Genomic DNA, 7,625 nt, shown 5'->3' on the forward strand with positions numbered 1-7,625 from the left:
GCAGCCATTCCTTAGTAAAAGGAATATTTTATAGAATACATAGTAGGTATTTAAAAAGTTATCTGTCCAAATGTAAAGATCCAATCCAAAAGTGGGCATTTGAAATAAATAGATATTTCTTAGATGAAGAAGTGTAATTGGCAAATAGACATATAAAAAATTGTTTAATGTCTCTGCTGATTCAACAGATTAAACCGGTGTTTAGATTCCATTACTCCACAGAAAGGATGACTATCATCAAGAAATCAAACAAAAGCAAATGCTGTTGTGGCTGTGGGGGAAAAAGCAGCTTTCTCCACTGTTGGTGGGAGTGTGAACTAACGTAACCACTGTGCAAACCACTGCAAAAGTTTCTCAAATATTAGGCCTAGAGGATCCATTCCACCCAGCTCTTTTCCTTCTTCATATCTTCACAAAAGAATTCAAAGAATCATACCAGAATGATTCACACACACCCACGTTTAAAGCAGCACGCTTCATATTAGCCAAGTTTGGAAGCAACCCAAATGCCCATCAACTGAAAGCTGAGGCAGGAAGATTGCTGTATGTTTGAGGCCAGCCTGGGCTACAAAGTGAATTCAAGACCAGCCTGCATTGCAAGTCAAATTCTATCTCAATACTAAAAGTAATAGATAATTCATGGATGAATGCAAACAGTAGAAATTACAAAAAGCACTCTGCTCTAACCAGAATTCAGGTTTGTGAGTTGGGAAAATATAGAATAAATGAATTACAAACAACTTTGTGTGGAAAACTGAAGGAAAAATTATTAATCAACAATATAAAATTATGATATTTTACATGCAATGTAAATTGACTCATCTCGAAAATTTAGCATTAGTACAGTGATACTATTGAAAACATGTGAGTATTGATTTCATTAGTATTATATTCCCTTTTATTTTGCTTTCAATAATGTACAACAAATTCTTAAAATGTGATTCAAATTTGATCTAAGATTGCTGCTGTACCCTACTGTAACACACCCAAATTGCACACAGGCTCAGCGACTGCTGGATTTCCAAGAACAAGAATATGAAACCTGAATCAATGTGCCCGTTATTTTCCATGAAGTTCTCATATCTTTTCTACATTTTTGTGAATCTTTAAAACCCGGCTCTGCGCCTATTCCAATGAACTCAATCTTTTTTTTTTCTTTCATGTTACTCGCTGCTGTTAATGTAGGTTAGATAGATGAAACACAGAATCTCAAAAATGAGGGGAAGGGGAAGCACACTAAGGTATGCCATGTACATGTACCTACCCCACACAATAAATGCGATTGTTATGCATTGCAAACATATACTAATGAAAATGTGTAATGTCTCCAACAGAACAAAAAGAGAACCTAGAAATACCAAGCATGAAATCTCACCAACATTTCCAAGTGTTTACAGAGAATGTAAACACTCAGAAGAAGAAGACACCCAAGCCAGCTGACATAAGCCTGTCATCCCACCATTCAGGGAGCCTCAGGAAAGAGAACTGCAAATTGTGGCCTAAACTGACAAACTTAGTAACTTAAGATTATTCTGTCTCATAAAATAAAAAAAAAATAATAATCAAAGGGCTGGGATATACCTTATAGTGATTCTGTTCACTCACCACAAACTTACCGGAGATTCACTGCTGTGTGCACCCCGCATAAATGCTCTAGATGTCTCAGATGCTCATGTGCAGCTTTTCTTCAATGTGAATAACACGAACTATTTAAATAGATCTGTTTTCTATGAAAAATGTGATTTTTAACCTTGTAAAATGTATATCAGTTATTTCTGTTGTCATAATTCTGTGGTTATCTCAGCTGTAGGTGAGGCTCTCTTGGTACCCATTACATGTGTACATGTTACTGCCTAAATCACCATGTATCTAGCTGGTAGCATTCAGTACCTCTGTTCTTCTGGTACACATTAGCACACCAACTAAGCAAAGAAAGTCCACTTCGGAGAAAAGCAATTTTAAAATTCACTGCCTTCTTCACTATCTTTCTAAGAACAGTGGATGCTGATTTCCAGTTAAGAATGTGTGCATAAGTTGAATCAGTTAGCACATAATTTCCCTAAGGAAACAAAGCTTTCACTCCTCAAAAACAGATTTTTTTAAAATTAACTGAAGCTGAAAGACTGCAAGGTAGAAATCACTCCCTTCAAACATTTGGACTGAGGTTTCTAAACACTGACCTCTGGAAAAAGCACAGGGAGGTTGCACACACAGGTGTGACCTGGAGAGCAGCCAAGACCTGAAATGCTGGGAGGTGGGAAGATGAGGGACATAGGCTCAAGGATGCCTCTAGGAGTAGGAAAGGGAAAGATTCCCTCCTAGATCCTCCAGACTGAACCCATGGTGACACCATCTTGGCTCTATCACACTGAGCCCTGAGTTGGACTTTGGACCTCCAAAGCTCTAAAATGATGACTTTTGCATGTTCAAGACATACTTTCATACAAAATGTTACTGTAGAAACAGAAAAGTAACATGGATATCTTTATGGAGTTTTCTTCTAAAACTCTTCCACAAGAAAGAACATAAGGAACCAAATTCATTTAATTTTCTGATCAGGAGGAATGGGACATAGTCTTTAGGCAGATGGAAAAAATGCCACTCCCTTGTCACATGGCCAGCAACCAGCAGGACAGACACTACAATGGGTTTGTGCTCCAGAAGGAGTCACACGGTGAGGATGACTACAACACTCTTGACAGTCATTATGTGCCATGTATTCAGCTTAGAAGCTGATGATAGTAACAATGAAATCTCTTCAAGACCCACAGCTGCCAAACTGGTGAGAAACCCCAGACTCTCAGGTGTCTGTGCAGTGAGTGAGCAGTTTCTGATGGAACAAAGATGAGAAGCTGACATGCTTAACACTAGCCTGCGGGACACTGGACTCAACGCCAGCCTGAACTACAAAGTGAGAACCTGCCTCAGGAGCCCAAAAATAAAAATAGATTTCAAAGGAATCACTCTCCTAAGAACAGTCTTAATTAACCTAGTGAGTGTGTACATACGTGCATTTGCACATACCGATGTATATACATTTGTAGGTGTATATTCATTGATGTGTGTATATAACAGATGACCATTAACATAGAAATGTTTATATATATAGATACATTAACAAATATATATTTATAGTATACCCATTTACATGTTAATATATATGCATACCCATATTAACACCTCTCTATGGAGATAAGCAGGAATTCCCAGGAATTCCATACCAACTACCTAAGGCACAATCATTGTCCCCTTCTCCACTTCTCTTTAACAGGATGCCTAGTTCTCTAGCTGAAACAGACATTTTTTTTTTATCTTCCTGGCAAATTCTGTTGACAGCAGTGCCCCATTGTGTGTAACCACTGGGACCATGAAGACTAACATCTCAATAGTTCACCTGGAAACGACATTTGCCAGAAGCCCTCTCCATGCTCCATGCTGTCACCAGCACAGAGATGCTCTGCTTAGCAGGGACTGGAGGTGGCAGTGGTTTCCTTACTGGGGAAGACCACTGTGTACCATATTCCAATAGGGACTCTGCCTTTCACAGTGGGATCCTTCCTCCAACTGCTGAAGACCAGGTGTTCATTTTGTCTTTTGACTTTACCCCAAATACAGAGATTTGAATCAACTTTGCTCATAGGAGAGGCCTCCCAGCCTGCCCTTTACTGTGCCCACCAGGGCATTTGCATGGTGTCCCCAGGGAAGCCCTTCCCTGTAAGTCCCAGATAAAAGCTCAACTTGCCTTGCCTCTTCTGGACCCTGACTTCTGCACCTCAAAATGATGCTGCCTGCTCCATTGCTGGGGCTGGTAATGCTCTGCATCGCTGTAATGATGGAGGGAGATGAGGAAGGAGAGCAAGTGAGCAGGATGGGGTCCCGCTGTTTTCTGTGTTGTTCTCTCCACATGAAAGGCTGCAGGCTTGTTTCAAAAGATGAGAGCAAGAGCTTGAGGTCTGTGTGAGTGAGGAAGTTCCCATTGGAGCTGGGAACTATGGTGAGGTGATGATGTCACAAAGAAAGAGAAGGATGATGCACATTAATTCTCAAGAAGGATTCTAATCCTCAGTGCTCTATTGTAATTGAACTCTTTTCCTATACATGCTAACCACCAAAATAATTTCGTTGTAAATATGAAATAAAGGAGAAAATATGGAAATGAATCATGATGCCTGTATATGACCTCTTATTTCTCTTTGATGATTTAGGGTTCACAGTAGATATTCAGGTGACTCAGACCCAACACTCTCTGTCCTTTGAACCTCCAGAGCTTGCCTCCATCTCCTGCAGATTCAGTCAGAGTCTCCAACATAGTGATTGGAAAAAAAGGATGTGACTGACTTACACAGGTTTCTTGAGTATTGCAAATTCTATTCTTTTCTGAATTTGGATGTAAACGTGAGATGGTTAAAAAGATGAAATTGGTGTGTAACATTTGTACTCAGTCTGCCTTTTAGCTCTTATTATGTAAAGATCCCTAAGGGATGTGGTGGTGCGCATGATTCCCTCAGTCTGGCTTACAGTTTGGAGATTCAGCCTATGCCTCAGAGGTACCTTTTTATCACAGAGGTAAAGAGGTCCCTTTTGGACTATCAAGTACGGGACAGATCCACTTGCAATATGGAGAAAGGGTGCCTCATGGAGGGCTAACACCATGATTAGTAATGATCCCAGCCATGTATACACTAAGTTCTATCACATATTCCACATCAATCCAGTGGGTACAGCTGAGCATCCAGTTTATAAATCTGACCTCATCAGAAGCCAGGAGTGACTTGAAAACAGGAAATGACCCCTCAGTTATCAGAGGAATGCCACACAATACACTGATATAACAAGATGCTAAGGCACAAGAGAATTCTTGGGGAATTTTTCCCACTGGTCCATAGCAGTTAGACAGGGGATTTATGGCTGTGTTAAGCCTTCTCTTTCATCAGTACTCACCAAGACATAGAAATACACTAAAAACTAATTATTATATTTAACAAATGTATAAACTATAAAAATAGGAGAAAGTCAAAATAATGCAGAGTAGACTAGAAACACACAAATTATAAAGATGAATTTGATAATATAAGCTTAAAAGGAGACTGGGAAAAAGAAAAAAATTAACAGCATAATAAAACAAATAAGAAAATAAGTCATACAAATAGAAAAGAAAACCAGATCAAAATCAAATCACACTAAATATACGTAAATAAAATTGATAAAGTAAAGGAAAACACAAAACAAGGCAGAACAAATGAAACAAACTCTAAGATACTCTTGCTGAGAATTTTAAATGAGAAGTATTTTTCTTGTTTTTCTAACATTGAATTAGTACTTATGTGATAAAATGGTAAATCCCAGCTCAGGGAAAATGTACTTCTATCCCCAAGAGCTGATTCTCCTGACAGATTCTCTCTAAGACAGGTGTGTCTTAGCACCTGGCCAGGGCCAGGAAAGGTTGTGTGTGTGTGTGTGTGTGTGTGTGTGTGTGTGTGTGTGTATGGTTCTGTGCATGCGTGCAGTCATGGAGCTGCTGTCACTACACCTACCTTTGAAGCCTGCTGGCCAGGTACGGGCACAGTGTGTGCAAAATCTCCACTTTGTGCTTTCAGGGGTGGTGCCAAGGTCCAACTCAGGGCACATCTGCAAAGGTGTCACAAAGTAGAGGAAACAAACTCACTACTGACTCCTACACTGAAAGGGTCAGCAGAGGAAATGAACAATCTTCCACTGGGTCTTACTCTTGCAATAATCAGGCCCCTCAGCCTGCCCCATGTGATGGGTCCACTGGTCTCCACATGGTCCTCCACTAGCAGAGTGGATAATTAGTTCAGCTCTGTGAAAACATGAGAATGACCTTTCCCCACTCCACAAGTGTCTCATGTGGCCACCTTCCAACACGCACTGCAGAACATGGCATTAGGTTCCACTCTGTTTTATGAAGCCCACAATAGTTCACTGACAAGTATTGGGGCTTTCCCTAGATGGCTCAGGTTATATCACTCCTGGATATTACAAGAGGTACAATGAATTTGTACTCAGAATTTCACATGACGTACAGAAGCACTCATTTGCAGAATAAATCCGTTCCCTGATTTTCAAATATATAAGAATAGCTGGTTTCTCCTTTGACATGTGCAGTGTGTTGGGAAAGAGGCTGCTACAAACAGACTGAAAATATCATCACAGAAAATGTATTTGCATGACAAAAACAGATACAGGGGACAAACTAGAATCTCTAAAGACAACTTGGGAACTCTCCATTTACAGCTACTAGATGTGATGCAGAGAGCTTCAGCTGTAAGTCAAAAATACATTAAAGGGGCTGAGGCTAACAGTAAAACCTTGGCCACCTCAGATCTGCAACACTTGTGAAATAATAAAACAGGGCAGAGAAAACACACAAAAGACAAAACTAACAAAAGGGAATAGAAAGACAAGTGAAGAAAGAAAGCAGGAGGAAGAGGCAGGAGAGGGGAGAGAAGAGAAGAAGAAACACAATAGGAAGGGACAAATTTGGGACCCATTTTTAGTGTGTGACACCAAACCTGCCTGAGCTGCTGTCACTTTCATCTGGAAAGTACTGAAGAGCACAGCAAACATGAGCTCCAGTCCCCGCTCTGGGCATGGGCCACGCACCAGAATCCTGGGCCAGAACTCACTCTGTGCAGACTCCTCTGGCCCTAAACTAAGCAGGCTCATGAGGGTTCTCTGTGAGTGAAGTGAACAGCAAAGTGACAGTAGAAATTTCCCTTCCCACAGCTTCTGTGAAGTTAAAAGATGTCTCAAAGTCTGGGAAATAAGGGGATTAAAAAAAAAAGACAAAATGTCCTTGAAAGTAATGAATGCAGATCAATATAGCCAAATATCTGTATTTCAATAATGTCTGCTTCAGAAGAATTGGGAATTTTTAACCTTGAAAGTGGTGGATGAGGTGCCCAAATGAAATGTCTGGAGCCATGCAATATTCTCACGAATGCTCACAGCTGCTATGTAAAGAGCCACAGATTACAGTTAGCCATGCTAGATACTAAAATTCAAATAGACAAAATACAGATATTTTCAGTATCAGCAAAGGGTTCTTCCCATATTCCTGACTTGGAACTTATGAGAGGATAGTGAGCAAATAAATTATAAACTTGATGTTATTTAAAAAGTAAAGAAAACTAAAGGAAAAATAAAGCATTAATTAGCTATATAAAATTGACATCCCAATACATTTTATATACACTGTAAAATCACTCACATCATCCTTATAATCAAGCCAAAAGCATTCAAAACTTAATTTGTTGTTTATTAATTGATTTCATCAGTGTAATATCACCTTTAATTTTGTTATCAAAAGATTAATGCTATAATTATATTAATAGTTATTAAATATTAAGATACATTCTTAAATTTTGATATAAGTCTCACATAAGATCACTTCCATACAGCACAGCCAAACTGCATGTGGGTGTTAAAGCTTCCTTATTTCGAAGGACAAGAATATAAAAGCTGACTCAGTGTGTCTAAGTTTCATGGTAACAATTCATGGTCTCCTCCATTTGGGTGTTAAGCTTTAGAACTTTGTCATGTGATTGCTCCAGTGAGCTACATTTTATTTTCTTTCATTTCATTTACTACTGATCCTGGTGAGA

Source organism: Cavia porcellus, unplaced genomic scaffold (genome assembly GCF_034190915.1).
Source record: "Cavia porcellus strain 051 isolate PalLab524CR breed Dunkin Hartley unplaced genomic scaffold, mCavPor4.1 scaffold_18, whole genome shotgun sequence".
In the NCBI taxonomy this organism is placed as follows: Eukaryota; Metazoa; Chordata; class Mammalia; order Rodentia; family Caviidae; genus Cavia; species Cavia porcellus.